Source organism: Ambystoma mexicanum, chromosome 7p (genome assembly GCF_040938575.1).
Source record: "Ambystoma mexicanum isolate Mex_15411 chromosome 7p, UKY_AmexF1_1, whole genome shotgun sequence".
NCBI lineage: Eukaryota > Metazoa > Chordata > Amphibia > Caudata > Ambystomatidae > Ambystoma > Ambystoma mexicanum.
In genome coordinates, this window is record NC_090939.1 from 472435368 (window position 1) to 472455130 (window position 19763).

At 43.7% G+C, this 19763-nt stretch overlaps 1 long non-coding RNA gene across 6 annotated transcripts in view; it reads right to left on the minus strand.

The window, feature by feature from the left end:
• The window catches only part of LOC138526123 (uncharacterized), a 519167-nt gene that overhangs the window by 215778 nt on the left and 283626 nt on the right, over positions 1–19763 (minus strand). The window contains exon 1 of one of the 6 annotated variants that reach the window (XR_011283499.1): positions 2015–2188. The exons of 2 other annotated variants lie outside the window; for them this stretch is intronic. This is a non-coding gene — a long non-coding RNA (uncharacterized lncRNA). Of the gene's footprint in view, positions 1–1898; positions 1980–2014; positions 2189–19763 lie in introns of those variants that run through there. 3 more of the 6 variants (XR_011283497.1, XR_011283501.1, XR_011283502.1) reach the window with 3 other exon arrangements.

Consider the following 19763-nt stretch of genomic DNA (forward strand, 5'->3'; position numbering starts at 1 on the left):
TTTCGCTCCTAGGATGTTCTGGAATTTAAAGTACACAGAACCAGTTTATTCACTGCTAACGCTGTGCACTAACTTAAATGAAGATATGAAGTACAGGTCTCAGCGCACGTTAATATGCATGTTTTGCTCAGAATGTAAACAAGCATTAGTCGTGCCAAAACGTGTGTGTTTTCTATAGCCAGACAAGCTCCCTTATTCATATATGTTTACTATTACCACTTTTATACATTACACTGTTGTATAAATTATCACAATAAAATGAATAACTTGTTACATAGTACTAGTTGTTAACTTTTCACTGCAAAACTCAGAAATAATAGCAACATGTCACGGCGTGTCATTCACTTTCAGTCACAAAACAATAACATAATAATGTTACTACTACTTTTTACAATTTCTAAAAAAAGAAAAAGAAATGAGACACGCATGTGTGTGTGTATTTTTGTGCTTGTGTAATTGTGCAGACAACTACATCTTAGACTATGATCTAAAATTCAAGGGCTCTGTACACAAGCATGACTGAGCGCTCCTCTGATATACTACCTGTGACTGAGTTTTGTATGTATTGCTTTTTTTCTAGTGGCTAAAATACTGGAAATCAGGGTGGGAGATCCGTGGACAGCTGTCAGGTTTGGATGCTTTTTTATTTTGCCTCCAAAACAGTTTAGCACAGATTATAAAATTAAATATTTACATGACTTTCGATAAGCACGAAAGTGAACGGACAGACGTAGCTTAACACAGGAAATACAGGTGAGTATTGACCTCTTTCTTGTCGAGGTACAATTTCCAAAGTGATGCACAAATATACAATACAGGCAAGTAAGAACATAGGATTGTTGATGAGGTACAACCCGAGACTGTGGTCTGTCCAGGGATCTAAACAAGACAGTGTACACAACACTATCTATAAACACATTAGCGCAGGGGTTGTGTCACAGAACATCGAGACTGAAGTGTTTCGGCCATGTAGGGCTGGGTAAGAGCCTGAGGTGTTGGTAGCCTTCATCAGGATGATCCCTGATCGTGATGCTGTCCGTGTGGGTAATCTGTGGGGGAAGGGATAGCTGTAAGGATCTCAGGGAGTCATTTATCAATTCAAGTGTTACTAAATAATGGCTGATTAGTGCCTAAGTACACTGGTGGTGTATCTGAGGGTACAGCTTACCGTCTGCTATAGTTGCAGTGGGGAGCGCCGTGCTTGGAAGTCCTTAAAGGAGTACCGGACTGTGAACACCCATGTCATAAGGTTACATGGTATGACGCGGAAAAATCATGTCATGGAGGCCGGAAACTTGGGCCTGGAGCGTCTGGGAGCTGTAAAAAAGAAGGTTGACAAACCTTCATTTTTACCCCAGAGCTAGACTATGTGGGTAATGCAAGGTCTAAGGCACATCCTACGTGGGATTGTGCGAGTCAGGTATGCGAGTTACCCAGGGCCAAGACACCAGTAGTGGGGGTGTCAGCAAGGTATGGTAAAATGGTCATTGGCAAATGTAAAGGTATCATGCAGTGAGCAATGCTGCGGTGAATGGGCAGTGTGCAATATCGGAAGGTAACTGGCATTTGGCTGAATCCATGGAGGAAATGCAGAGATTTATCCACAAGACTACTGGTCTATGGCACGCAGCCAAGTAGTGACAAAAATGCTGTAGTAACGTGCCCCTACATAGTGTGCTGGTGACGAGCAGGGTTTTATCAAGTGCTGCCATTGTGACGACTGAAGCCCGTAAATTGCCAGGGACGTGTGTGGGAGCTAAGCATGGTTTTGTTTAAAAGTTCGGCCCGAAAGTATTTACACAAAATGCACCAGTGACCCCATTTGCCAAATGTTTTGAAATGAAATGGCAGAGGCAGGCATGTCTGACGCCTGCGAGTAGTGCACGGCTGCTACTCACGAGCTCGGGAGCCTCCCAGACTAAGAACTGTACCAGTGCGGTCGTGAGGGAGTACAGGACGTGCCCCAACCTTGCCTCAAAGCCACAGAAATGGCAAAAAAGAAAGGAACACTTACCGGTATGTGAAGATTGCAGCTGCACTGCTCGCGGTAATGGTTGCTGTAGAGGGTGTGACAGTGCCCTTCTTAAAAACACACCCATGGTAATGGTTCCAGCCAATAGGGTGCTGGATATGTGCATGAGTAAGCACATAGCTTGGGGGTGAGAGACTGCACCTACAATAGGTGGAGAGTCAACCAATGGCCTCAGAGCACAGTGTACGTGACAAAACGTACGTATGATGCTCATGGGTGTGCGAGATGCAGAGTGCTGCAAGTCTGCCTGGATGCCATAGGAATGCATGTGGCTAGGTGGAAGGCTCACCATGGGTAGGTGCTTGGCCGAGTGTTAGCCTATCAACCCCTGTTGACATGATAAAAAGGCAGCCATGATGTGCACATTTATGAAGCATTTCCAAGTTGAACACATACATTGACATAAGGAAAATGCCACAATCTCACAGAAGCAGAAGAAAATAGTGTTGCTCGGTACATGGAGATAGATGCAGAGTGCTGTAAGTCTGCCTGGATAAAATGGGGATTTCTTTTTTATTTTTTTTTATACAATTGTTTATTTGTGTTTAGTCAAGAACAAAACAAGACCTTTACAAATAATTCCTACTTCACACATAAAACAGTTGAAGTTTGCAAATTTACCAATTAAAAGCAACAAAACTACAGAAAATTAAAAGCAAGAACAAACCACAAAACATAAGTACTAAATATCACAATATCATACTTTAGTATACATTATCACGAGAATTCCTTTCTCTGGGAACAAAATTCATGAAGAACTATCTTTCTCATTTCAAATTGCAGCGATTATGTAACTCTTTCCATTTCAGTCTCAATAAACTTTACCAACCTAGTTGTATTAATTAAAGATGCATTTGTGGAGCCCCACATACATTTGGTCCAAATCCACTCTCTAGCTGGAATGGTATTTGCTTGTGTAAAAGAGTCCATCATATTGCAACAAACGTTTTCAAAATATGTTCAATAAATGAAGAGATGTTTTAAAGTCTCTTGTGCATGATTGCAAAATCGACATGCTTCGTTGCTATAATCTGCAACCTGTTTATTCCAATGCTTTTGTCTGACACGTGTGTGCAAAAGGTCAAATCTAAACAGCATAAAGGTCTGACGAACATTGGCACAAGGGCATAGTGATAAATACATCATGCGTGGTAATTGTCGGTGGACAAATTTACAATATTCTGCAAATGAGCCATAGCTTTCCATCTTCGAACAAGTGTCTGCCCAATCGCATTGCAGTATTTTTTCTTAATCTTTTCTTGAAAGAGCTCAAGTTCTTCAACGGGAAGATTAATCTTTTCCAAGACCAATAGCATGCGTTCTTTGAAAAGGGTCATGGAAGGTGGGTTATTATTCATTAACATTCTGTGTAAACCTATGTATGAAGAGTTTCTGGGGGGAAACAACATTTTCGCAAAATTCAGTAAAAGACACCAGTTATATCTGGTGGATAGCGAATTAAGTCCCAGTTCATGTCTGACAATAGCATTGGGCATGGATGAGGGTAGACCTAAGGTATATTTCCAAATTTGTCCTTGTAGTTGATCCAACAGAGGCCCCAAGTCGTATAGAAATAACTCAACTCCATACAACATTATTGCCTCGACTTTTTTCAAATAAAATTCTATCAGTGGTGTTAACGAGAATTTGCAGATTTTATGTAACAATACCTTCATTTGACATTTTAATGGTACGAGTTTGACTATTAATAATTCTTTCATTTTTTTAAATGACATATTCTTTGTTAGAATGAGCCCCAAATAAGGTAGATTGATTGCGATAGCAATGGGCGAGGCATCAAGTTTCCATACAGTGTCATACTTTTTTTTTGTTGGCAAAAATGATTTTTGAGGGTTAACCTGAAGATTATTGATCTTACAGTATTGTATGAAGCTTTCTAGCTTACTTTGGAGTCCAGCCTGTGTACGGTCGAAAATCAATATATCGTCCGCGTACGCAAGCCATGACAAAGAAAGCGCTCCAATTCTAATCAGAAATGATTTAGCCCCGTCCCAAATCTCTTCAATATCAGCTAGGTATATATTGAAGAGAATGGCTGCAAGGTTGCAGCCTTGTTTTACTCCTATGAGACATGGGACGGCCTGAGTTAGAGAGCCTGCTTGATCAATTCTTACTTTGAAATTTGTTTGGAAGTGTAGCAGTTCTATAAGAGTAATGAGATATTGAGGAACATTAGCTCTGCATAGTTTTTCCCACAGTTTCCCTCTAATCACACAGTCAAAAGCTCCTTTTAAATCTAAGGATGCAACGAAGATAGGAGTGTTGCCAGGGCTTGTAGCATGGGCAATGATGTGTGCCAAAAGACATGCATTAAGAGGAGTTCCCATACTTTTACGAAACCCAACTTGGGAGGAATGTAGAACATCGTGGATTTGTGCAAAACTTTCAAGTTCTTGGAGAATCAAGAAGGCAAATATTTTTGCTGCAACATCGATGATAGCTATCGGTCTATAATTGTTGGGATCTGAAATGACCCCTTTTTTTTATGGATGAGGATAATAATTGATGTAAGCCAGGAGCAGGGTATTTTTTTAGAACAAAATATTTCCTGAAAAATACTGTAGAAAATAGCAGACCAAAATAAGGGATCGTCCTTAATTAAACAAGGGGGAAGCCCGTCTGGGCCTGCACATTTGGAACTTTTTAGTTTCTGAATTGCCATACATATATCAGTCTTGTCCCATGGGCAGCAGTCAGGAATTAGATGACTTTCAGGGGGTGATTCAAAGGAGGCAAATTCAACAGGCAGGGCATATTTTGCAAGAAAGAAGGAAGACCAAGTCGCACTATCGATGCTTGACTCAAATTCACGTGTATGTTCTGTCTCTAAAGATCTTATCATTTTCCAGATCTCTTTAGTTTTTCGGTTACATAAAAGGTTAACAATTCTTTGATTTTGTTGTATTTTCTTTAAGAGACGCATCTCCTTTAATGCTTTTTTATAATCCCCCACGATTTTTTTTTCAATGTTAGATATTCAGAATTGACAAGACTCAACCTGGATTTCATTATCTTACAGAGATCAGCATTTTTCTTTCTTTTAAATGAAGCCAAGACAGAGCAAAATGGTCCACCCTCACTCTCACGAGCGTCCCTCTCAATCGTCATCTGAGACATCTTTGCCAAATGTGAAGAGATCATCTTGTTTTATCCTGATATCAATCAATATCATCAGTCCCCCTGAGGGTCTCCCTTCTGATTCTTTCTTCGCATGATGTGAACACACAACAAAACCATCGATTTCAACACTCTTTAGTGCCTTGGTTTCCTGAACCAGTAAAATGTTAGGGAAATTGTCTAAATTAGCCCTTTCCCTCCACTTGAGCAAATTACCGATCCCACAACAATTCCATGACATAATAACAAGGTAATGAATTTATGAGGTAGTTATGGGAGAGGTTGTATTCACAACTGTTTTAATCAAAGGTTCCAGCCATTTCAGCCCATTTAAGGCATTAGTAAGGGCAGAAAGCTGTTCCATCATGTTTTTGTTAGGGTTATTTTGAGGTTGGAATCATTGGATTCAGAAATCAATATAGGTGGAGGAGGATGGAATTCCATAAAGTACATGGCTGTTTTTATATAATCGAATCCAACCATTTCCAGCCCGATATACAAGAGGTTGCTCTGATGCTCCCAAATCAGCTTTGCGATTATGGGTGATATCATTTTAGATAACATTCTATTGTTATTCTCGTTCGGGAGGTGGATCCACTCAATGTCGTTTGTCACCAAACTTCTTAGAGAAGGAATCTTATAGAGTGAGTTCATTCAGAATGATCGATTGATTCAAACCGTGCCGTTGATCTTAACTTCACTCCTCCATCTGAAGATGTTTTTCATTTCACCTGGTATGTTATGAAATCCCGAGAGAATTTGAGAGGAAGGTTCTACATTGGGTACCTCAGGAGTGTTGTCATCGGCATTATCTTCTTCTGCTACTTCAGATGCACCCGCATTCGAAAGCTGAGGAGCAATCGAAGAGGCAGGCGATCCTTGATTGATGTTAACGTTAATTGCTTTTTCTCCTGAACTGTTCTCTTCAACGGGGGTTGATGTGCTTGAAAGCTTTAGCTTTAGCTTTATGGGTTGATTGTGTTCTCTCGGCTGAACTTGCTTAATTTGTATATCTAGTTGATTCTCCCCACTTTTGGGAGGTGGTTGCACAGTTGAGACTGTTTTTTCTGTCACTTCAAAGGAGGACGAGTCCTTTGATCTTGATACTTCATGAATAAGAGGAGTGGTCGTATCAGCTTTCTTGCCTATGTTTTTTACGTTTCTCACGTAACCATCCGTTTTCTTTGTTGAAATCTCCTTAAAGAACGCAGTTACGTGCGATTGTATCTTTTTTTCAAGGATTGGACTTACTTCTGTTTCCACTGAACGTCTTTCTTCATCAAAGTTCGCCCCATTAAGGGATCCCAGATTGAGCTTTTGTTTTCCCATCAAATTGGCTGATGATGGCAGGTTATTTTCTTGCGACGTTGTAGGCCTCAGTTGCAAAGCGGTTTTACTCTCCTCATTCAATTCATTTAAGTTTAAATTTTGATCAATGGGTACCATAAGCACTGATGGCTCATTAGTTGTGGATTTTGTTGCAATGTCATTCGAGAGTTCAGAAGATAGTTCTCACATTTTTTTCTCACCGCTCAAGGAGATACCCTTATTTTTATGTCTTCTTTTTAACGCTTTAAGGTGATTTTTCTTAGCTCGTCTTGACCCAAAATAGACGTTCTCCTTTGTGTGTGTGCAATCCTGCTGTACTTCCTTGAGCTTATCTTTTTCGATAAGCTTTATCAAAATCGATGGATTATCAGGAGCAGTTACAATCGAACTTGTATTCCGATCAGATGCTACATCTACAGGATGCATCTCCATATTTTTATCTTTAGAGGTGAGCTTAACCAGGCTGGTTTCAATTTGCTTGAGTCTGTCGTGTTGCAATTTTGGTATTTCCAAGTAGTCATATTTTTTCATCATCTGGAGGGACGAGGTTTTCCACTCCAATATTATCTTTACGCTGAAGTATTTGCGCAAACGTCGCAGGGATTCCATGCGAAAGAAATGGATCATCTGATGTTTGTGAACCGACATTTTTTGTTTCCACTTGGCCAAGAGAGTGTCGTAGATCATTTTTAATTATTGAGGCTGCTCTGATGTGACACTTTGCATGATAGACATGACAGGCTTCTTGCGGCAGCATGTAGCCTTCAATTTTGGCTAATCGCGAGTAATTCTTGTCGAGATCCTTTTTCATTTCCTGCAAAAGGATATGCGAATATTCGTTTCCACGATCGAGCAAGTTTAATATTCTTGTGAATATTGGTAGGTCATTGAACTTCCGCTCGAGTAATTCATCATCAGGGAAATCTTGAGATAAGGGTAGTTGGGGCAAATTTGAGAAGTTAAAGATTGGCACGGACGTGTTCAAAGTTCTCTGTTCCACAGTTGGATTCTGTGTATTTAAAATATAAACTTCATTCCTAGTAGGCGAACTGGTTACAGGAGTTTGTATGAAGCTTTTAGCTTTTTTTTCATATCGGGGCTTGAAAGACTGGACTCAGTAACGCTTGCTTTATGAAAGTGTACATGTTCCCTTCGTGGTCCCTGTGTAGAGGCCGGTGTAGATGGCCCAAGGGAGAGCCTTACTCTTTTATCAAGATCAGACATGATGACGGGAGCGAGCATGGAAATGTCAGAAATAGGAAGATATTTGTCATCGTGTATATCAGCAATAATTTTTTGTACATTTGATGTATGCTCATCTACAGCAAATGGGTCATTTGTGATGTCCTCATTCGCCTTTTTTAGAGACGAAATTTCTTGTGGATCAGATAACCCTATCTGACTTTCTAGGGCCAGCTTCTGCTCAGGGAAATCCCTTGTATCATCAGAATGGATAGACAGATAAGAATGAGGTTTTCCCATTCAAAGAAGTAGAGGGACTATCATTATTTTTTTTTTGTTGTTTACATTTTTTGGGGATTCTATCATGGAGAGCGTTTTTGAGGGACACTCCTTCCGCTTTTTACCATTTCTCAATGTTGAATCCATAGTACACGTACTATGCAGAATAAACGCCACACAAGACACTTTAGGGTCCCACAAAAGCAATTACCCAAGTTCCCACTCAACAAAACAGATCAATTTACCCAGACCAAAACAAAAAGTTCCTAACAGTAGTTTCAATGGTTATCACGTACAAAACACCATTCAAAAGAAAATGCAAATAGTTACTGAGACGCTCCGCACCCGCCCGCGCACCGCGAACAGCAAACAGTACTTCGATGTACTTCTCAGGTGCGCGCGCAGGTGCGCAGGGGTCACGGTTTTTTGAAGCACACAGAACGGCGTCACAGCACCGAGGGGGCGGAGTCGCATGCAGAAGGCACACCCTAAAGAAAAACAAGCAAAATAAACAAGGGCGTGTTAGATTGCGTTCATGGGTAGTTTCAAATAAAGAATTCAAATAAGAGGGCGTGTCTACGAGGGCTACGTAAGCGTAATGTAGAGATCAAACAACAACAGCGTGCAAATGTCAACAGAGCTCTCAGCTCTATACGTCTGCAAGACAAACACATCTGCAAGATAAACACAATGTGCCTGAGGCACGGAACGTCAGGACACAGTGTCAATGGTTAATCAATGAATGGTCGTAGTCCACACGATAGACATGTGTAAAAAGAGTCACCTCTGTTTACTGATTCAAGGTCAGGCAGCTGGAGTAACACGGAAAGACGTCCTCCAGGCTCTCCCAAGATCATGGTTAAACATGGACTTCCTTAGCAGAGGAGACACACGGGATAAATTGAAGAACACGGCTCCGACGGCACCCGCCCACAGCATACAGTACTTCGATGTACTTCTCAGGTGCGCGCGCGGGTGCGCAGGTATCGCGGTTTTTGAAGCACACAGAACGGCGTCACAGCGCTGAGGGGGCAGAGTCGCGTGCAGAAGGCACACCCTAAAGAAAAACAAGCAAAATAAACAAGGGCATGTTAGATTGCGTTCATGTGTAGTTTCAAATAAAGAATTCAAATAAGAGGGCGTGTCTACGAGGGCTACGTAAGCATAACATAGAGATCAAACAACATCAGCGTGCAAATGTCAACAGAGCTCTCCGCTCTATACGTTTGCAAGACAAACACATCTGCAAGATAAACACAACGTGCGTGAGGCACGGAACGTCAGGACACAATGTCAATGGTTAATCAATGAATGGTCGTAGTCCACACGATAGACACGTGTAAAAAGAGTCACCTCTGTTTCCTGATTCAAGTTCAGGCAGCTGGAGTAACACGGAAAGACGTCCTCCAGGCTCTCCCAAGATCAGGGTTAAACGTCGACTTCCTTAGCAGAGGCGACACACGGGATAAATTGAAGGACACGGCTCTGACGGCACCTGCCCACAGCAAACAGTACTTCGATGTACATCTCAGGTGCCGAATGGGTATTTATGTGAGTAGGAAGGATGATCACCCTGGGTTGGTGCTGTTGACCTATAGCCCCTGGTGGCATAACTGAACATGAGGCAGTGATGTACATACTAAGAGGCAGAACTGCAATGACAAAATCCACAATCTCATAAAGCTAAAGCAAGAAGGATGAATAGTTAGTAATGCATCCTGTCTCTCAACACTAAGTAGTACAATTGGGTTACTGGTGTGGCATTTCTTGCATCCTGGCTACACATGGTGATCTAGCTCGTGGGGATGGATGCACAGCTAGAGTACGGTATTTTTCCATTCATTACAATCTCCTTTCTTAAGGATTCATTCATCTCTCTACACGGGCCATTACGCTACCTACTTCCTTCCAGTACTAGCAGGGGATCAGTCTTGCCAGAGTCTCCTTCAGGTGGTAAGCTTAAGTGACATCCCTTCTCTGTTAACAGGATCAGGATTGGGAGAGGAAAGTCTAAGTCTAATTCTCATTCTTTAAACTTTGTTAGGCTTTGCAACTATTCCCCCTGTTTTCTCCAAAACTGCCATCCAGAAACTTAACCCTCCGATCATCCGGGCCTGATTCAAATGTTTCTAGGGTAAGCCTTCTAGAGATTAGCCAAAATCCTCTCTTTGGGTCTGTTATATCTATCCTTCGTGTCACTAAAACCCTCTCTGTGTCTACTTGCAACTAGCACTTATTGAGGAGATTGGAAAGTTCAACCGAAGGGGCTGATTATTCTCCACCGGAAACATCTCCGGGGAGCAGTCCTCCGGAAACTACGCTCTCTAGCAGCCCTTCACAGGGTTTTTTTCCCCGTAAGGGGTTTTTGCCTGGAGGCTCCACCACTGTTGAACTCTCTGAAGTCGGATGGTGTAGGGGCTTCTAGGTACTTTCCCATTACTTCAAAAGATTACAGAACCATCAATCCCAAAGAAGAGCGAGGTAGGAGTTTTGTTTGTCTGTATTGGAGTCTGAGTACATGTAATGATTTTGAAATATCACAGTTAGCAACGCCCAAAAAGCATAGAACGAGAACAGTACTCTGACTCGGATACAGATTCAGAAAACGTATTGATTCTAAAATGGATCAACAAATACAGCAATTGATAGCGGCAGTCCAGTCTCTTACTTCCGAGGTTCAAACTCTTAAACAGGAAAATGCCACGTTACTACAGAACCAACAGCAGGCAGCTCAACAAAACCAACAGCAGACAGCTCAGCTAGCAGTCGCCCAACCAGCCATAACAAACCAATCCCCCCACTGTTCGGAGGTGCCTCCTGGCACTGTTCGGGAGGGCAGTTTGACGGAAATCCACATAAAGTCAAAGAGTTCTTAGACGCCTGTACCATTCAATTTGCATTCAAGGGTACCTATTTTCACACATATAGAGACCGCGCTGGTTACATGATTTCCCAAATGACCGGACCTGCATTGGCTTGGGCAACCCCATTGGTCACTTCTAATAACCCGATCTTGGATTCACACACAGCCTTTTGCAATAGCATAAGAACGATGTTCGGGCGACAAGAGATACGGGTTGCGTCCCAAGAACATCTATTAGATCTGAGACAAGGAAACCTAGACATTTTAGCATACATCACCAAATTTAAACAGATGGCTAGTGAAACTACCTGGTCGGACGATGCACAGGTCACACTGTTTCGAAGAGGACTGTCTGAAGAATTGAAAGATGAAGTCTTGCGGATACCCAGACCCACTTCATTGTCTGAATTTATTGCATTGGTGATGCAAATTGATTACAGTCTGAAAGAACGAAGCAGTGAGCGAAGAAAGGGAAGAACTCAACGCCCCTTTACTCCAGCCTCCTCATCCAATAAGGCCGGCACCTCAGAAGAACCCATGCAATTGGGGTCCTCTGCTAGGGGTCCATTATCTTCAGAAGAAAGGGCGAGGAGGAGATCACAGGGTCTGTGTATGTATTGCGGGGCGAATACCCATTCAGTTCAGGAGTGTCCCATCGCTCCTCCAAGAAGGTCGGGAAACGCCAACGCCTGACCGTAGGAGGAACCACGGTTCGGGAACCCACTACCTCAAATGGTTCCTCAAACAAGATGCAGAACTCTATGTGTACAGGGTCTTCTCATTCATATATTATGGTTCTTCAAGTCACTTTAAGTTTCAAAAATCATAGTGGCCTTGAAGTTTCTGCTCTGATTGATTGCGGAGCTGCGGGCAATTTTATTGATGATCTATGGGCCACCAAGAATAATCTTCCACGATCCAATAAACCAGAAGCCATACCGGTTGAAAGTGTGGATGGGAGTCCTCTTATTTCAGGTCCCATATTCAGTCAAACTGGGTCACTGATCATGTCCATAGCAAACCATCACGAAATTATTTCGATGGACATAATCCGAGCCGCTCACTATCCCGTCATTTTAGGGTTACCATGGTTACGTAGGCATAACCCTTTCATCAATTGGTCAGCCGGGTTTTTCTTCCTGGGCTCCGAGTTTTGTCTGGCTCATTGTATTAAGGAGAAGGGACTCAACCCGACCAAATCTTGTTCTACTCTGAATGATCCAAAAACAACCACCATCCTTAATTGCATATCCGGACTTCCCACCATATACAATCAATTTGCAGAGGTCTTTTACACTTCGGAATATTCACAATTACCGCCTCACAGAAGAGATGACTGTGCCATTGAGTTAGTACCCCAACAACCACTGCCATTTGGGAGAATGTACATTCTGTCCACTCTTGAGAAGGAGGTTCTGCGGGAATATTTACACACAAATCTGAAGAATGAATTGATTACCGAGTCCACGTCCCCGGCAGCGGCATCGCTATTTTTTATTCCTAAGAAGAATACCAGCGAGCTTAGGCCTTGTATTGACTACAGGGGATTAAACAAAATAACCATTCCTGATAAATATCCCATGCCATTATCCCGGATATTCTGGAGGCAGTCAAAGGAGACACAGTGTACACTAAGTTGGATCTCAAAGGAGCTTATCATCTGATTAGGATAAGACAAGGAGATGAATGGAAGATGGCTCTTAGGACCCCATTCGGGCATTTTCAGAATCAGGTAATGCCTTTTGGGCTTTCCAACGCCCCGCCGTTTTCCAGAGATTCATGGACCTTATGTTCGCAGACCTATTGTTACATTCTGACATCGTCTACCTCGACAATATTCTGGTGTTCTCTAAGACTGTAATCGAGCATGAATCCCAGGTGAGAGAAGTACTCAAGAGGTTTAGTCATAACCATCTTTTCTGCAATCTAGAGAAGTGTTTGTTTCACCAACCCACGGTGACCTATTTAGGTTACATTCTATCCGCTCAAGGAATTGCTTTGGACCCTGAAAAGGTTTCGGCCATGAAAGATTGGCCAACTCCGGTGTCATGCAAGGATATACAAAGATTTGTGGGGTTTTCAAACTTCTACACAAGGTTTATTCCTAATTTTTCTGCTCTGACAACACCCTTAACTAACTTGCTCAAGAAGGGAGTGACATTTTTGTGGACCGAACAGACTCCAAAGGCTTTTGATGAATTAAAAACCAGGTTTACCACTGCACCAATATTGATGAACCCAGACCAATCACGTCCTTTCCTTTTGGAGACAGATGCTTCCCAATATGCCTTGGGAGCGGTATTACTACAAAGGGATGATCAGAGTCAGGAACGTCCCATCGCATATTTATCAAAGACCCTTGCACCTGCTGAGCTGAATTATACGGTGCTGGAAAAAGAATTATTGGTGATTAAACATGCTTTTGAGGAATGGAGACACCTACTGCTGGGGCACGGTACCCTGTGGAAGTTAGAACCGATCACCATAACCTCAGAATTCTGCAATTTGCTCAAACTTGCAATAGCAGACAAGCAAGGTGGGCTCTTTTATTTTCCCCCTTCCAGATTACCTTTTCCTTTATTCCGGGGGAATACAATTTGCAGGCATATGCCTTATCTCGGAAGGATCACTCTCCTCCTGAACCTTTTAGATCTGAACCCATTTTTCCTCATCTGGCAGCTGAATTGACGAAACCATCAGATTTCCTGGAACTCTTGAGACTTCAATCAGGAAGAGTCAGACTAGACAAACTTTCAAAAACCCAACTAAAGTCCTTGACAAAGAAAGATGGAATTTATTTCCATGATCAGCAGGTATACGTACCTACCAAGATTCTACAAAAAGAGGTATTGAGGATGGGTCAAGATGTGAAGACAGCAGGACATCGAGGTGTCTCTACTACACAAGAATTAATTTCTCGTCATTTTTGGTGGCCACACTGGAGAGAAGACATACGACAATATGTCAAATCCTGCCCCATTTGTCTTCAGACAAAACGGCCTAAACACTTTCCTTATGGGAGTTTAGTATGGATGCCGATACCTACAAGACCCTGGCAGATCATTTCAACAGACTTTGTGGTAGATCTCCCCCCATCCGGAGGTCACAGCACGATAATGGTAACCATGACATGTTCACAAAATTGGCACATTTTGAGCCTTTCCGCAGTCTTCCCTTGACCGCTCAAATGGCTCGGACCTTTATTTCACGAATTTTTACGCTCCATGGGCTTCCAGAAACTATAATTTCAGACAGAGGCTCTCAGTACACTTCTCGGTACTGGAAACAAATCGGTAAGTTCCGGGTTTCACCCTCAAACCAATGGCCAAACAGAAAGACTCAATCAAACCCTAGAAGGATATCTGCAGAGTTATATTTCTGCAGCTCAAGACAACTGGTTGGAGTTATTACCTATGGCGGAATTCACATATAATAACTCCCATCACTCCACAATTAACGCCTCACCATTTTTCTGTACTTATGGTTTCCATCCAACGTCCTTTCCCAAAACTGGACTTACAGATAGCAAATTCCCAGATGTGAACCATCTAACACAACAGATTCATCAGGGACATCAATCTGCTGAAAAAGCCCTCAAAGACTCCCAGACGAGGGTGAAGAAGTTTGCAGACCGGCATCGTACCCCAGCTCCAATCCTGAACCCTGGAGACTGGTTATGGTTATCTTCTTGCCTCCTGCCTCGGCATTTACGACCATCGAAACTCTCTCCAAGATACATGGGTCCCTTTCGAGTTTTGGGTAAGATAGGAGCAGTTGCCTTCAAACTCCGATTACCCAAGACCTGGTCTCGCATGCATCTAGTTTTTCATGTATCCCAATTGAAGCCTGACCAGCGGAGTTCTTTCCATCCTCATATTTCCTCACGTCCAGATCCCATTGCATCATCTACGGGTCCGGAATATGAAGTTTCCGGTATTTGTGACTCTTGTTACCATCACAGAAAGTTACAATACTTAGTAGATTGGAAGGGTTACACTCCAGCCGACAGATCTTGGGAATCCGAGGCTGCAGTACATGCTCCCAAACTGGTAAGACAGTTCTTTCTGAAGCATCCGGACAAACCAGGTGGGAACACCTCTAAAAGGGGGCATACTGTGATGGTTCGTGGAATACGCAAACCTTGGGATAACGGGCGAGATGTACGGCGTCCATTTTACTCATCCAACATGGAGAATCTCATTGCGGCAAGGTATGGTATAGCCGTAGGGTCACATGAGGAAGAGGCTGTAGCCACGCCCCCTGACTTGGCGAAAAATACTTCCATATCCATCACCTGCACATCGGCGCGTTGCTACTCTCATTCCAGAGTCCAGCCGCGCTTCGCAGACGTAAGTACGCTCTCGTACCCTCTGCCTTTCCGCTTCTGTCCATATTAGAACTAAGGGGCTATCCTGTGTATGTATCTCCACTCTCACTTGTTATTGAAACTCCCTTTACTGTTCGCTTTAGGCAATCATCAGATCGCGGCTCAGATCCTTCGCCTTGTCCTCCGCCTTCTGTGGAATCAGAGGAGTTCTTGTGTTTACGAGACGATCCTTCATCCAGCGAGATTAGGATGCAGATCTTGGTACGATCCTTAATATAGAATCAGATTTCCTTCATTGGCATTTCTCTTGCTTTACCCAGTATTTTTCCATTCATTACAATCTCCTTTCTTAAGGATTCATTCATCTCTCTACACGGCCATTATGCCACCTACATCCTTCCAGTACTAGTAGGGGATCATTCTCTCCAGAGTCTCCTTCAGGTGGTAAGCTTAAGTGACATCCCTTCTCCGTTAACAGGATCGGGATTGGGAGAGGAAAGACTAAGTCTAATTCTCATTCTTTACACTTTGTTAGGCTTTGCAACTATTCCCCCTGTTTTCTCCAAAACTGCCATCCAGGAACTTAACCCTCCGGTCATCCGGGTCATATTTAAGTGTTTCTAGGGTAAGCCTTCTAGAGATTAGCCAAAATCCTCTCTTTGGGTCTGTTATATCTATCCTTTGTGTCACTAAAACCCTCTCTGTGTCTACTTGCACCTATCACTTATAGAGGAGATTGGGAAGTTCAACCGAAGGGGCTGATTATCCTCCACCGGAAACATCTCCAGGGAGCAGTACTCCGGAAACTACGCTCTCTAGCAGCCCTTCACAGGGTTTTTTCCCCGTAAGGGGTTGTTCCCTGGAGGCTCCACCACTGTTGAACTCTCTGAAATCGGATGGTGGAGGGGCTTCTAGGTACTTTCCCATTACTTCAAAAGATTACAGAACCATCGATCCCAAAGAAGAGCGAGGTAGGAGTTTTGTTTGTCTGTATTGGAGTCTGAGTACATGTAATGATTTTGAAATATCACAGCAACACTATTTTATTCTGCTTCTGTGAGATCGTGGCATTTTCCATATGTCAATGTATGTGTTCAACTTGGAAATGCTTCATAAATGTGCACATCAAGGCCGTCTTTTTATCATGTGAAGGCAAGCGTCCCCAACCAGCACGATCCTCCCCGCAATGAGAGACAATGAAGGACTCTCCCAGAATGGGAATAAGGCCAAGACAGAGTGCGGGTGAGCGTAAATGGGAGTTTATCAATGAGAATAGGGCATGCAAAGAACTCTGCAAACTCCGAGAGCTCTCTGTCTGACAATAGCAAAGACAGGCGTATATATTTACAAAACACGTCATCAGAACCTCCATACTATAAGGGGCACAAGTTCAATGGGATTGGGTGGCAATGACTAGCTATAGGTGCTGCTGCGATGTGGTTGGCCTTGGCTGGAGGACGTCACTGGTCAGCCTCGTGGGTTGGGCTGGGCCTGGCAGGTCAGCTGAGTTCACCCGGGCGGTGTTGTTGTGCCATTGTGGCCAGTGTCAGAGATGAATGTCTTTTCCTGACTTATTTGCCTTTAGTCATGCACACCGCAGTCATTCAGTTATTGTAATATTATCTTTTTTAGTAAATCTTTCAATAGGTTATTCTACAGGTTAATGCAACACAGGAGGAATGCACCTTGAGAGGGGTTTGATGGTGATTCATCAGTGCATGGTTACCAGTGTCCTGTTGACCGGTACCATAGGTCGAGGGGCTAAGTCTCTGGGCATGGGACAGGCGGTACATGTCTTTCTGTCTTGTTAGAAGTCGTTATGAATGTGCTGCTGTATGTTGCCACAGTATTGGGTGTCCTAATTGTACAGGGGCCATAAGTCTAAGGTGATCCAGTGGGTTGTGGGGTTTAAAAGGGGGCGCCTTTGGATTTGTGTATTCAGGTGGAGGTTTACTGCTGGGCTGTAAATAATGCAGGTGGCGGGCCATGGCCTTGGGTGCTGCAGAGGGGACTACAAATCTTTGAAGCGGCTCCAGCCTAGTTGGGGGAGGTGGAGCAGCGCGGCGCGGGCCTCTGCTCTCTTGTTTGGCAGTCTTCGCAGGGAGGGAGGGGGAATGGCCGTGCGCATATTCATAAAGGTATCTTCCTCGTGTGTTGCCGATTTTGGTGAAAACATCATAAAACATTCGAACACTATACAATACTCATTTGGATCATTGGAAAACATACATTTTTAACTTTGCTAAATGTCTCTCAAATATAGCCAGTCTGAGCACATTATTTGTACACTATGTTTTAACAACTACAACATTTAGTTATATGCATATACATTTGCAGTAAGTGAGGTAGTAGTGAGGTTGGTGGAGCACATAGAAAATGACTCGCCACCGTACGCGACGGTAGTGGCACATAAGGGGCTTAGATATACACGCATGACAGGTGCATTCTCGCGCGTCCTTCACATGAGCCCTCTGTATGGTTACATTCGTCTTCCCTTGTACTCCAGCAGCATTAGTTCGGTTATGGCGCGGGACCGTGGGGTGTAAGCTTTTCAATGATACACATAATGAATAGTCCCCCGGAATGCTTTTTATTATTTGCACACAACTGCAGTGGTGTGGGTTGTTCATTGCTAATGTCATGTGACCATGCATTCTATCATGTTTATACATTTTACAGGTTCTGTAAAGTTTTGTGGAGAAATGCACGCTTTGCAAGTAGTCTTGGCATTAATATTTGGGAACTTTTGCTTTTATCTGAGGACCATTTTACAGTTCCCTTTTTCACCCAGGCCTCGCTGGCCGGGTCATGCTGGGAGCAGTAATACACTGCGGAAGGTGAAATGTTACAGTGTTGGCATCTTACACTAGCTCATGTCCGTCTTGTTCATGGGAACGGGCTCACAGCGGAACTGCCAGGGAGCTGCGGCCACAGGGATAATTGAAACTCTCCGAGGGTGGGGGCCGCGCTACAGTGCGCTGAACTCACACCATCTTTATTAGACAGAATGGTTTCTGAGGCCTAGCTAAATTCAATACGTGTGGGCAATGTCTTCAGCAGGTGAGCCCTCCACCACCTGGGCCCTGGTGGTATGAGGGGACGCCCGATGAGCCATGGCCCTCACCTGGGGAAGGGATGTAGGCGAGGGGGGGTCTTTTGGACCAATCCTCGCCTACATTTCCCCCCTTTTGTTACTTAAGTAACGAATTCTTTATATCTTCCAATCTCCTACACTCCTCTTCGTCAATGATTGCGTCATCCCATGCTGGTGTGCCTTTTATGGGCATCCACGCTCTGCACACCCCCCTTAAGCTCTCACCCCTCCTGGCATATTCATCTGTGGTACAGGTCAGGTATATACATCCGCTCTCTCCTTCCAAGTCTACCCACACCTCCTGGTACCATTCTAGTATACGGGGCTCTCTGATGGTTGTATGCCACAATTTGTCTACGATATCCCTGTCATGATACCTGGGCACTAGCTGATACCTGGGTGTGTCATCAGTTCCTGTTTGTACCTGCACTTCCTGCATAGTTTGTATTGTACCACGGGTGTTGCCCATTGTCACCATCATCATTGCACCATTAGGTACTGCGTTAGCACAACATCGAAGACCCACCTGGCACAGGCAAAAAATAAAGAGGAGGAACACCACAGCTGGCATCAAAAATTTCACAGTCATTCCTAGCCATGAGGGAACCCAGGAGAAGATATTGTCGAACCACGTGCTTTCTTCTGCTCCACCTTCCATTTTCATCCTTTCTCCTAGGTTGTGTACTGCTTCGATCACATGGGACAGGGAGCCGTTGTCTGCGTCTTCAGAAGGTACGAAAGTGCAGCAGGCACTTCCGATTTTTCGGCAAACACCTCCATCCATCGCTGTCAACAGGTCCAAGACATACCTGTTTTGCATGGTCATCAGCCGTAAAGCTCTTAGTTCCACTTTTATTACGTTGAACCCTTCTTCAGTGTCATTTGCCACCTGGATCAGCTCCCAACGTGTTATCTGGAGCCATTTTGCGTTTGCTTTGGCCTGGATACTTGGGATGAGTGAGGCAAAGAATGTTTCTGCCGAGCTGAATAATCGATATCTGTCTGGGATCTGTGCCAGCAACTCTGACGATGCCTTTGATATGTAGTTGGATGCTCGTCTGTTTCGGGACAGCACCTCTTCCTTGTTCCCGGAAGACAGGACATAGATTTGTGACTCTGCAGTCGGCTGGGTCGCACTCTGTTGGGTGTTTTCTCGTGTCCTTTTGCTCCCATCAATGTGGCTTTCTGGGATTACCATTAGGGCTGAGTGCAGAGTGGCCATTGAGCAGCTGCCACTCCATGATTGGGGGAGGTGCAGGTATGCCTGGTTGCCGCATACCCAATACGTGTCCATCAGGGCCGCTGTCCCTTTTCTCAGATCTGGGATGGTAAGGGTCTTGTTACAGTTCTTGTTTGTCCCCATGGAGGTTTTCCCCTCTCCTTTAAAACATAGTTCATAATCTATTTCGTTCTGCAGCTTGAAGGGTTTTTCAATGGCTGTTACCCAAGTTAGTTTTGAAATGTGTTCCTTCCATATTGGTGTGCACGTTTCTTCTATCCATTGCAATTTCTCTGGTGC